The sequence below is a fragment of the Prionailurus viverrinus genome, chromosome C2, assembly GCF_022837055.1.
Source record: "Prionailurus viverrinus isolate Anna chromosome C2, UM_Priviv_1.0, whole genome shotgun sequence".
Classification (NCBI taxonomy): domain Eukaryota; kingdom Metazoa; phylum Chordata; class Mammalia; order Carnivora; family Felidae; genus Prionailurus; species Prionailurus viverrinus.
The window spans coordinates 59,758,806-59,772,650 of record NC_062569.1 but is presented as its reverse complement, the minus strand read 5'-3'; the positions used below and the strand labels follow the sequence as shown (position 1 = coordinate 59,772,650).

General features: G+C 33.8%; 1 long non-coding RNA gene across 1 annotated transcript; it reads right to left on the bottom strand.

Annotated features, from left to right (window-relative positions):
• Positions 1-6,376: 6,376 nt before the first annotated feature.
• Positions 6,377-13,545, bottom strand: LOC125175254 (uncharacterized). The gene is made up of 3 exons (XR_007155723.1): positions 13,473-13,545; positions 10,909-11,063; positions 6,377-6,891 (listed from the first exon to the last, which is right to left on the bottom strand). It is a non-coding gene; the product is annotated as an uncharacterized LOC125175254 (long non-coding RNA).
• Positions 13,546-13,845: the final 300 nt, after the last annotated feature.

The following is a 13,845-nucleotide window of genomic DNA, read 5'->3' as shown; positions in this document are numbered from 1 at the left end:
ATAGATTGTGGAAGAATGACAAATAACACCCTTCTTTAATACCCAAGTTTGGATTCATTTTGGAGCTAGACTCAAAACCACAACGAACTTTTTTTCCTGATGAATCTAAACTGGAGAAAGTAGAATGGACTTGTGGCCAAATGGACTTCTTAATATATATTCTAGGTGGGAGTACTATGATGTCACAGACAGTGTTGGACAGCTACTGCCATCAGCAGTCCCCAGGTACCCTCTTTGCAGGCAGGCAGTTCCCAAAGAGAGAGCTACGAAGGGCCGTCTTCATATTTATTTTCCTCTCCCAATCGCAGTTGTCCACTAAATCATTTCTCCTGGAAAATAGCGTGGGGGTTTAGAGTTTCTGGAATGATTCTTTCTTGCAGTTCCTTCCAGAAATGGAATGAAAAGTCCCTTCTCAATATGTAAACACAGGGGGAAATCTTGTGTCCTCTTTCATATGTAAGGAGAAAATACTGATTTGCCAGAAACAACAACAACAGCAACAACAACAACAACACAAGCTAAACCAAACATTATCTATTTTTTCCTCCTTTTTCTTCATGTATAAAGACATTCTTAAAAGATTTGGGAGCAGGTCAAATTCAAGTAATTATTTCATCTTATTTGTCATATACACAAGGCTACCCTTCATTTAATTATTTTTAATTTTTTTTCTTTTGAGAAGTTGCAGTAATCTTTTTTACTGTTAGTTACTTTAATTTGACTTTGTTGGCTTTTGTGCTTAGAGCAATTTGAATTTGACAGTTCATTTATAGTGAATTTTAATAGGGAAAGTCAGTTAAGCATCTGTCCAAATTATCCCTTATATATACAGCGTGGAATGTAAATTTGCATTGCAATAAGACTTATTAGAAAAGTTTAACTTGTCATTACCGACTCTCACTGTCTTTTTTTTTTTTTTTAATGAGAGACTCAGCCAAGTGTGCTAGAGTTGATGAAGGCAAATTTCATAACAATGTATTTCAGTAAAATATATTAAATGTTATTTTAGAGGCTATCAAAGAAATATATATTAGTTTAAATGATAATATAGAATCTTTCCTAATTCTTTTTGCAGTTCTTTCCAATATGTCTTTTCTATCGCCAAAAAACTATGTATACATTAACATACCTGTTTATACAATTCAAAGAGATTTTTAAGTCTCTGCTTAGCCACAGTGAAGAAGCTACTAGAATGATTACCAAGTTTTCAAAAAAATCATAAAAGAATATTACTGTCAAACCGCATTATTGAGTTTCACTTGGGGGAGAGAATTTTTCTTTCATACATTGCTTTACTCCACTGCAAATTTAATTTGTTTCCACTGGAATGATTTCAGATTCAGGTTCTTAGTCCATAATGTCGTGGGACTTTATACAAAATATGATTTGGGGATTTGTCCATTTAAATTCCTGACGTATGAAAAATTTTAGAGTTTTGCTAGTGGTGCCTTCAAGACCATAACTACTTGTTAGCTATGTGAAAATAGGAAATTATTGTCTCTTATTAAGCCTTCAGATATTTCATCTATTCTTTTCTAATGTATTTCCTCATCTTCTGTGTTTTCCATAAATGATGAGCTTCATCAGGGCATAAACCTAACTTTTGTATCTTCAGATTCTAGCAGTGTTTGCAGGTACAGATGATGCAAACATTTATAGAATGAGAATAAGTGTGTTTAGTCACTAGTGATCTCTTACAGATGGCTGAGTGATTTATATGCCTCTCTTAGGTCTTTAAAAGCTTTTGAAATTGAGAAAAAGATATTTATTATATACATCGATTGGATTTCACGTGTTTTCTCTTAATCATACATATTTAAATTCACATGGTAAATTAAATCTTTGAATAATTTCTGCTCAAGGAAGACTTTCTATTGTTTGGATAATGTAGGCAGATGAGACATAAACCTTCAGCTCTTTAATAGCACAATAAAATACATAAAGGCACTAATGTCCTTTTTTGAAAAGTAAAATATTGGCATGCCATAATATTCTACTACATAGGTACATGGTGAATTGTATGTTGTTTCCTACTGTTTAATACATAGTTTTGGTTTTTGTTTTGTTGTCATTGTTTTTGTTTTTTGAGAGGGAGAGAGCAGTGGAGGGGTGGAGGGAGAGGGAGAGAGAGAATCTCAAGCAGGCTCCAGGCCCAGCATAGAACCCCAGGTGGGGCTCAATCTCATAACCGTGACATCATAACCTGAGCTGAGGTCAAGAGTAGGACGCATAACTGACAGAGCCCCCCAGGCACCCCTAATACATAGTATTTTTTCCTTATTAGTTTACTCTTACAAATAATTGTATGATTAATTACCACATGTGTACATAAATGTTTAGCTACATTGATTTGCTGTGTCAGAGCTTTTCAGTCATGGGCATTATTGAACAATATTTAGGAAGAGGTTAGTACCCAGGTGTGCAGTTCTATTAAATTCACTACTCCATGGGTGCAGATAGGTCTTAAATGTCTAAAGTTTTTATGATTTTTATAAACTTTTACGTAACCATTCTTTTTTTTTTAATTTTTTTTTGAACGTTTATTTATTTTTGGGACAGAGAGAGACAGAGCATGAACGGGGGAAGGGCAGAGAGAGAGGGAGACACAGAATCAGAAACAGGCTCCAGGCTCTGAGCCATCAGCCCAGAGCCCGACGCGGGGCTCGAACTCACAGACCGCAAGATCGTGACCTGGCTGAAGTCGGACGCTTAACTGACTGCGCCACCCAGGCGCCCCTAACCATTCTTTATATACATGTAGAATATGAAATTCTGCTGGTTATTGTACACAAGAGGAGTACAAGAATCAAATTTCATTAATTTAGTTTGCCTTTGGAGAATAACTGCTCTGAAAATTAAATTTGAAAGCTGCTGAAGGCTATAAATAGCTTAAAATATTAAAGTATTTTAATTTAAATTCTGTAATAATAAAGGTTTGGATTTGATCCTAAATGATAGAAGACGTAAGCAGTCAATAAAAATCATTCCCTGGATTTCAAGATCACAAAGTAACAAGCTATCAATCAAAACAAATTTCTTGCTTTCTTATTGTCTGTTTACAGCTCCATAAAATATTAGATTAGTGATCAAAGATAATATATTTTGATGCTGACATCGAAAGACAAAATATCATAAGAATTTACACTTTGGGAAGGTAATATCCTTCAGAAAAGAGACTGACATTCTGAAACATGATAATGGTGTATGACAATTTGAAGTGCAGGGTCCTGACTATATTAAATACAAAAGTTCAGGGAATTGTAAGTCATTTATGCTAACTGGCTTGTCAAGATGACATATCTTGTCAAAGAAAGGTTGGAAAACAGAATCCTGTGGCAAATGAAGACAGTTTTTTGATATTTTGTCAATATTTCCAGCCCACTGGGTTGATGTTTCATGATTTTTATAAGCTCATGATAAAAGGAACTCATATTTTAAATTTATTCTGAATATATTATAAGCATTATAAACTTATCTTTTATAACTGGGTTATACATAGTTTTTTCTCAGAATATGTTTTTCCAGAAACTTAAATATGGAAATCAAAACCAAAATGTGAAAGTCTTTTTATTTTACAAAGGCATGTATAATTATAACCATGAACTTGAGCACATTTACTACTCTTCTTCAGTTGTAAATTAATGAAATGGAAAATACCTTAGAATATTTACTGTAGGGGGACAAGCTTTCTTTTCCATTCAAAGAGAATAGTGCAGCTACCCAACACACAGCTTCTAATTTTGATACCTCTTCTCAAAACAATTATGATCTATTGCCTGGACTTTTCATTTTTTCAGCACTTATATACATCTAGAATTTTAACCACAAACTCAAATTGTTCACCATGAGACCATTAGCAAAACTTGGAGAAAGTAAAAATACCTGATTGTATACACTTAATATATTAAGATAGCAATCACATGCCATATAAATACAAATATTTCCTAATGTCATTGCATGCATTATTCAAACCACATTACTTATGAGCTCATGTGTATATCCACACTATGATTTACCTTGGTGTGTCCCTTTTCTTGGTTATTATTATTATTATTCATTTAATTAATGTATTCATTATGGGAAAATTTGCATAAAGACTCGCTCTGTTAATCATTTGCCCTACAAACAATCCTAAAGTAAGGAGAAAGCTAAATTTCACTGATGGAAATGAAATGATGCATAAAGAGAAGTTTAAACCATATATATAGTTATAACTGTTAATACACATTTTAACAAGTGATTGCATTCTAATTCCTTACCTTAAAGAACATGGTGGAGAATGGTAAGTGGGATAAACATATCAGAATGAAATAACATTCTCTTACTTTACCTATAGATTTATAATGATGTACACATATCTGAGAGTTTAGATATAAAACTTTTAGGCAAGAATGACAAAAATTTTAAACTCAAGTAGTTTTCAATTTCATTTTCAGGAGGTCCACAGACATACACATACAGTCATTCACATAAATGCTTAAAGCAGGATTTTGCCTGTATTCCCTATACACACAATGTGTTAGGAAGCTAAACTGTCTTCTACTTTACACAGAGGTGTACATACACACACACACACACACACACACACACACACAAATACTCAACTCAGTGGAGGAATGATATGAAATGACATTTATGAAGGATATAAGAAAAAACATGGAATTCAGCAGTTAATAGAGAAAAGTGCTTTTTGAAAGCTCAGGGCAACATTTGGAAACTATATAGTTTTTAAACTTAGGTTCTCCACCCGTGCCACACATTAGGATTAACTTGAGGAACTTTATAAAAATACTGTTCCCAAGACCTCACTACAAAGGCTTGATTCACTGTTCCTGGGCCTAGTCTTTATCAGAAAATTCCTATGTAAAGAGTGAATGCACAGACAGTGTTGAGAACCACTTTCTTAGGTCCTTCTCATGTATACATAATAACTTGAAAATTTACGTGTAGTAAGAAACATGTTAGAAGAATCAATACTAGAATCTGCTAAGCTGCCAGATAGGTGTGTGATGATGGGCTAGGTTGGACGTGGTCACTTTGGACCTCAACTTCCTAATGCAAAAAATGGTTTGCACTAAATGATGTTTAATGTAAATTATGTAAAATTTTAGCTCTAAAATCTCTGGTGATGTAATCACTTATATATCCAAACATTTATAAAGTTAGATAAGATCTTATTGACAAAATTGCAAATAACTTATAACTCGAAGAACAATTGTTGATATGGTTTATTTACTGGCAACGCCTAGCTCTAAAAGTTACTGATATTCAGTATAATATTTAAGGAGATAATTATGATGAAATCGAAAAATTATACTTGATATTATAAAACTAGTTTAAATTTTAGCTTTGCCATGTATGTTTTGTACAGTCTTGTGCATGTGATTTGACACCATTAAACTTTGGTGTCCTTATCTTTATTTTTTTTGTATGTATGTATGTATGTATTTATTTATTTATTTAGAGGGAGAGAAGGAGCATAAGCAGGAGAGCAGCAGGGAGAAAAACAGAGAGAATCCCAAGGAATCTCCATGCTGACAGTAGCCATCAAATTCATGAACCATGAGATCATGACCTGAGCCGAAATAAGGAGTTGGCTGTTTAATCAACTAGGCCACGGAGGCATCCCTGGTGTCCTTATCTTTAAAATGGCAGTGGGTATGATAATGCATGACATTATTCAGAGAGCTGTTATGAAAATTGGAATAACATTTTATGTTTAAAATTCTTTTATAAAATTATTAGAGGTGAATTGTTTGAAGAACCAAGAGTTTTTAAAAGATAGATGGTAGAATGTGATACTCTAAAGAAACCAGGAATGTATAAATTGGTAGGAAGGTCATTTGGACATGGTAGCTTTGGGCTTTCAGGGGACAGTTAATCTCGTAACCCTAAGCTAATTTTTAAGATCATATGGAGTACAATTCACACATGATTTAGTTTGGGGGATGCCTTTATTGTCTTTGGTTTTATTACTTTTATCTCTGTAGGACATAAGCAAATGGCTTTGGATTAATATATCTCAGAATTAAGCAGGAGTAAGACCCTCAAGTAGTTACAAGTATGTTACCCTGAAGAATGATGAATACAAAAGAAAAATATTTTTCTGGACATATGGGCATGTTATTAGGATCTATTGCCCAACCACAACATAACTGTGAAACACTATACAAAGTGAGTTCTGAGGATAATCATAATTTCATTTCTTTGTTCTCTGAAACATTATTTACTGAGCACTGACAAAACAATAAACAAAACCTTACTCTCATAGAGTTTTCTTAGGACAGGAGAAGTTATTACCCTAAAGATAGACACTATCATAAAATCATTCAAATACATTTCTAATTTTGAATGTTATATAAGTGGTAAGTAGTAAAGTGCTTGAGAGCATATAACAGAGGGCATTTATGAAGAAGTCATAGTGTAATTAAGTTCTGAAAATAAGTAGCAGTAATTATCTGAGAGGGATGAGAGAGTGGTCTCTATAGCAATAACTCAGGAATCTCTACCAGGCTTCATATGGCTTCTGCCTTTGGATTCTGCATACATCCATTTCCTCTGTGGTGTCTTGATAGTTTCTCTGGCTTGCATGCAGTGGTGGATTGCCAGATGCCTCTCTAAGATTCAACTTTCAGTTTATCTAAATCCAAGGCATTTTGGGGGGCGGATAGTATTTCCTGGGAAAGTTCCAGTGTTTTGCCCATTCTTTTCTCACACATTTTAAATTTATAACCAAATTTTACAAAGTGAACACAAAATCCAAAGAGAACTTACCTTTTTTTTTTTTCTGTCTTTTTGCTTTTCTGATCCCTAACTTTAGGTAATGTGCATCTTTGCTTGAAGGCGGGGATGGAAGGGTTAGGGGGGTGGCAATGGGTAGTAGGCCAATATCTGCCAAAAAAAAAGCATAGATTAACATATCTAAAACTTAGTCTGCTAAATAGTTTGAAGTGCTTTGTAGACATTTGAGTGAATATGAAAAATAGGCTATTAAATATACTATACAAATACAGTGGTCAAAAAAGGGGTTTAGGCTGAAAATAGACATTTTTGTTGATGCTGTTTTTATATATTGTTGATGAACAATATATATGTTGAAAATATATATGAAATGAATTATATATATCTATATTTGATTATATATCTACTTACTTTTTTTCTTAACTTGCCATAATAATGACTCTGACTCTACAATGAGGAGTATATCATGTACTACAGCATACATGTTTAGAGACTATTTAGAATATTTAGAATATTCTTGGAGAATCTTTAAGAGTGCTGATAGCATGTTCACTCCTTTAATTGTGCAGAATTTCTGACCTTTGAGGAATATATTGGATAGTATATATTGGAGAACAGCCAACTGAATAAGCAATCATCTTCCTGCTATAGGTAAGAATAAATCATTAATAACATGATTGATATACTATTAACAAAATTTCAGTACAGAGTCCATAGTTACTTCCTTAAGCCATTTATTATACTAATATGTCCCTCTGGATGCCTTTCCGTAGATATGGCTCTCAGGAGCCTGCATATTTTTCAGATTTCAAAATATTCTCCTCACTCACAACACATCGATCATGCCTTTTGGTCAACCACTTTGGTGTTTGGCTTCTATAAAAATCCTTAGGAAATGATAAAGATACTTCTTTCTTATTCAAGGATTATTTTAAACATTTCCAGAATAAGAGTATCAACTCTACACAAAATAAACAGGTGCAATTTATTGAGAGAAACAATCTTATGGATGCAAAATTAGGGGAAAAGGAATATGATGCAAGAAAAAAGTAAAATCCAATGCACACAAACACACACCAAACATGTACACATGTATGCATGTATGGAATTGAAAAAGGCTGAACACTAATTCATCTATAGAATTGAAACTTATGGAATTTTCATCCTGGGAGCATTATTTTATTCCTCAGGGAAGAATGTTATAATAAACCCTTTGTCCCTGTATACCAGGCCTTTAGACTTGGCTCTGTCAATTAGCTATACATTTTAGCCAAAATACTCAACCTTTCTGGGACTCACTCTTTTTTACTAAATAATATGTTGATTGGATTAATGGTTTCTGTCACAGGTTGCACAACAGAATCATTGAGGAACTGATTTTTTTAAAGGCCCAACTCAGATCTACAGAATAAAATAGTGCCCAGTAAACTGTATTATTACTGTTTTGAATTTAAGAGGTAATTGAAATGAGCAGTTCATTTTGATAGTCACTAGACTAAATTACTATCTCTTCTGGTCTCAATACTTTAGGAGTCTGTGGGTCTGCTAGGAACAAGAAGAAAATACGTACCACTCTAATGTTAAAATTACATGCTTCTCATGCTTGGTATCATTAGAGCCACAATATTTTCCTTTTAGCTTTTTAATGAAAAAATAATAGTAAGTGGGATTTCCATATTTATAGCCTGATTTAGACCCAATTCTTCTAGGATACATAGGGTGTGCAAATTAAGAGTTACATGTATAAATACCTGTCTATATTCAGCCAATAGGATTTTGAAATGTTGAAATTATTATACCTTTACAACTTTACTTCACTAATTTGATTTTTAATTCAAAGTAGATAATATTAAAGAATTTGTTAAAAATATTTCATGTTTGAATGAGTGACCAATTCAACAAACCTAGCTTAATTAACAAAATTCTAATTATAAGATTACTTACTTTATTTGTATCTATTTATCTGTAATTACATATATAAAAACAAATTAAAGCAAGAAAGCATGTAATTATCTAACCTAGAACATGGTCTCCACATCTGTAACTATTTCTACTGAAGTCCACTAAAGTAGAGTTAATTATGGTCAAAAATCTCCTTAAAAATCAAACGATTTAGAATATAAATATTGAAGGGGCACCTGGGTAGCTCAGTTGGTTAAGCAACCTACTTCCGCTCAGGTCATGATCTCACGGCTGGTGAGTTTGAGCCCCGCCTCGGACTCTGTGCTGACAGCTCAGAGCCTGGAGCCTGCTTCAGATTCTGTGTCTCCCCCTCTCTCTACCCCTCCCGTGCTCATGCTCTGTGTCTCTCTGTCTTTCAATAATAAATAAACGTTTAAAAAAAAGAATATAAATATTGAATCCACGGTGGTTCCCTTTGCACCCGAGTATGAAATATATTTTATTCTGCAAAATAGAGTGCTATATCCTTTACCTCTAATAATAGCTTTGAATAGATTTCACATACTTATGTATATATAGCAGAATATGTATTGAATGGTCAAGATGCTTGTCTGTGTGAATAAGAGATGTATGTTGCATTCACATAAATAAAAGGATTGCTTGCCTCTATGGTATTTGAAAGGTTGCTGAAGCTCAGTGAGGTGCTCTTCATTAAAGAATAACCCACGCGTAAAGCTTCCATAAATGCAATGGAAACGAGACATGTTTTACTCTATTTATCATTTATGCAGCATTTTTGAAAAGTGAGTTTTAGAGTCTCCTCACAACAGTCTTATGAGCTACTGGTGTTATGCTCACTTCGCAATGGATAAATTAAGGGCCAGAGAAGCCAGGTATTGCTCAAGCATGTGGAAGCCAGGCAGCAGAGGAAGTCCAAATTGCCACTCTGAGACCTGACATTTCCTTCATGTTGTTTTTCTTCTATGAGCCACACTACCTTTTTTTTTTCCCCCTCAGAAGAAGCATTGGTAGGGTGAAGCAGAAATATAGCATTCGTATGTAATGTTGGTAATTTACAGATAACTATTTTCAACAGGCAAACAAAGACACACTGTCACAATATCATTTATGAGTCTAAAACCTATTCTTAGCTTCATGGTAACTCTCCTAATCACATATATGACAGCTTATTATATGCATACTTAAGATCACTTGTATATTTTATATATTTATGTATTATTTTAAGGTAGCCTAGAGTACGTGCTTTGTTAGTGGGAAAAAGAATAAACAAGTCCCCAAGACAGAAACTAATCATGCAAGTGAGAAAACAGGCAATGTTAGAGAAGGACTGATAGAAAATAATTATCCTTAAATATTGGAATGGCATATTTTTTTTTTAGGTTTTAACATAGTCAAATATGACTTTATGACTCCTTGGGATTCTGAAAGATTGATATAGCATGAATATAAATTCTAGTTTCTGCAATACAAAACAAAACCCAAGAATGCCCATTAGCTTCATTCAATTATGGAAGAAGCATGACTGCTATAATGGCACATTTTTATATTGACCTAAACAAATGTCTCTTTCAGCTTGTGATAGTCCTCTTATGTCCAGCATGGGATACAGACCTTTAAATTGTTTTTTTTGTCTGAATATAAATGCTTTCTACTTTTGAATTCAAGCTTCCTTTCTTAGAGAAACTGTTTTTCTTTGGCCTACTTTCATTCATTACATAAGATATGGCCTGGAGCAGCAAGAATGTGAAATGATTAGTCCTCATGGAATTACTTTTTACTCTTCATATTCCTTCAAAGATTACTATTATTGGGATAATGCTGTTCTATGCTTAATTTTGCTTTTTTATTTTCTTCTTGCCATCTCCGCACTCATTTTAACAATTCCTAACTTTTTATACAAATTTTGAAGTATATGAAATTTACAATATATTTTCGAACAATAACAATGTGTTGAGCACGGACCTCATAACAGGTCTTTGGTTCTCTAAAGGAAGGTTTCTTTCTTTCTTAAACAAATGTTTAATATTTACTTATTTTTAAGAGAGAGAGAGCGCATGTGAGAGAGAGAATGAACAGGGGAGGGGCAGACAGCGAGAGAGACACAATTCTATACTTAAATATTTACCACAAAGATGAGTATGAAGCTAAGAGAACCATCTGAAGAAACTAAGAGAACAGAGAATTCATCAGAGGTCAGTTCCCACAGTAATTTCCATCAAGAACTATGATTAAAAACTGTTAAACCTTTTCAATGCTACATCATGTAAAATGGAAATGTCATGGTGATGATGAAAACAATGAAGATTCTTCTTTTTCTCCTTCTTCCTCCCTTTCTTCTCCTCCTCTTTGTCCTTCTCTCCCTCCTCCTCCTCTTCCTTCTTCTGTTGCTGTTGTTCAGTCTGTCATTTAGAAACCATTAATTCGGTAGGCATTGACAAATATTTCTATATGCAAGAAAATATACTCAAAATAAAAAATTATAACCCAAAATTTGTAACCTAGTAGCCTGCTGGTCACATATTTGGCCCAACTTGGTTTTAAGAAATAATACAAACATTTGCATATAGTGTAATTACCCTTAAAAACTAAATATTGGGGGGGGGTTTCTTTTTAAAAATACAAAAACCTGGCAACACTAAGCTGATATTCCTATCAAGCATCTGTCAACTAGAGCAGTTGCCCTTTTTATAGAGATTAATCAGGAGAGCTTTGTACTGGTATCTCCATATACCTAGCCTGTTTTCCCAGTAATGTTATTTACCAAGCCCTATAAGCACTTATTTGTATTAGCCCAGTCTCTGCTCTGGAAGGGCTCCAAGTCTGATCCAAGAAAAGAGGTAGCAGCAATAAGAATAATATTAAATTAAAAACTCTCTGCAGACCCTGAAGAGACCCTCTTATTTAATAAGGAAGCTTATATACTACACTATTTATTTTTACTTAGGTTGTCAGAAATTTTCAATGAAAGTATGAGTAAAATAGGCAACTTGTGGTATAATAATTTATCATTTTTGTGACTTCATTGCATATTTTATTAGTTTTATTGCATATATTATTTTAGTCATCAGTTACCAATATTTATTGTGATCTACTATGTGTCAGGGATGTGTATCCCTTTAATTCTAATGTTTTCAAAAATTTTCTTTGGAAAAGTCAAAGAATAAAATATGGCCGATAAATAAAACATTAAGCCCGTGGTATTTTGAATTTTATAAAGTGTTCACACAATCCCTGTAATCTTCTCCCTCTCCAACTATAGAAAGCCATTCCAGGGGCGCCTGGGTGGCACAGTCGGTTAAGCGTCCAACTTCAGCCAGGTCACGATCTCGCGGTCCGTGAGTTCGAGCCCCGCGTCGGGCTCTGGGCTGATGGCTCAGAGCCTGGAGCCTGTTTCCGATTCTGTGTCTCCCTCTCTCTCTGCCCCTTCCCCGTTCATGCTCTGTCTCTCTCTGTCCCAAATAAATAAACAAACGTTGAAAAAAAAATTAAAAAAAAAAAAAAGAAAGCCATTCCACAGTCATAATATCCCTAATGTATCCATCTCAGAGAATAAGCTGGGACCTATATGAGTATCTCTGCTATGTCTTGTGAGGATGGTGAGGTCATGTGTAAAATGGTCTGCTTTCCCTGCGTGCACTTCCTCTGTAATCCTCTTGGACATGTCAAATTCAATTCATTCAGTACTGATATAGAAGGTTCAGACACTTACAAGAATATGTCTTCTGAATATGCTTTTATCAGTTATCCAAACTTCACAGAAGCGATTAACATATGGGAGTTTTATCTTGAAGGATAACATCTCGTGTGTGTTTGGCCTGTGCCTATAAAACCTAAGTACTCTTGACATTATAGCCTTCCTGAAAGTCTCAGTTATTCATGACTATGTAGGATATTCCATTTCAAGGGAAGAAAATTAAATGCTATCAATGTCATAATTGATAAATATTTAGGGTACCAGGTGAGATGTTGTCACAATTTTGAACACATTAACCCAGTATTATTCATTTTCACATCTCCCAAGTCCAGCCTATTTTCTGTCCCATTGTAGATACTCTAAAACATCTGATAATATATTAAAGATCTTCACAAATGTAGCAGCCATAACAGATATCCTTTACCTTAGAGTCTAAATCCATATTGCACCCTTAGCATGGAATACCTTTAGTTCCATTCCTAGCCAAAGTTTTGTAGCTTTTGTTACCTCCTGTTAGCATTTTACCTTGAAATAGAGTTTTTTTTTAATTTTACAGATGTGGATGTTATTATATCATTAGCAGCTTGGAGGCAAATATCTTGTTCATTTATTTACCATTCTCATTTAAGTGGCTAGTATACAGAAAGTATTACACTTATATTTATACACTTGCACTCTGAGTCTCCTGCAGGGATTAAGGAAGTTTCATTTACTCATTTAGTTTTTACTTATTTAAAAATGTTTATTCAGTAGTTACAATGAGTCAGGTACAATTCTGTGTGGCTTCTATACATCAGTGTACATGGAAAATATATTACTGTGTTTTTGAGCCTGCATTCTATAGGGGAAAACAGATAAAACAGGAAAACAAAATCAATAATTAAACTATATTATATGTTAAAGGTGATAAGTGCTACAAAAAATAGAGTAAGCAGGCATGAAGTAAGATAAGCAGTTTGAGAAGGGGTGAGTGAAAAAAAGCTACAGCTAGAAATTAAGAAATCATAAAATAACAGAGTTTCAGAAAACTACCAATGATTTCAGCTCTCTTCTTTATCACTGAAACAGGTAGTTCACATGATGCTCAGAAGTGAATGGAAATTACATACCCTACCTGTATATGTCTGTGTTGCTGAAAGATGATGTTTTCGCTATCATTGGGAGCCTTCCAAATATTACACAAGAAATCCTGTTAATGAAAAATAATCAAAACCAAAATTCTCAAGAGAGAAAACATACTAGGGAAAAATTAAGATATGAGGGTCAATACGCTACATGTAATACATACACATGTGTTATATCCAAGAGCACAACCATTGATTGTTTTGCTTGAAATGGACATATGCATTCTGACATTTAAAACACCTGAAACAGTGTTCAAGAGTTGACTTTAGTGCACAATTTTATTATTTTCTTTTCAAGTAAGATTTTTATATGTCCTACTATGTGCCAAATACTGTTTTAAGCATTGGAAAACAGTATTTAAA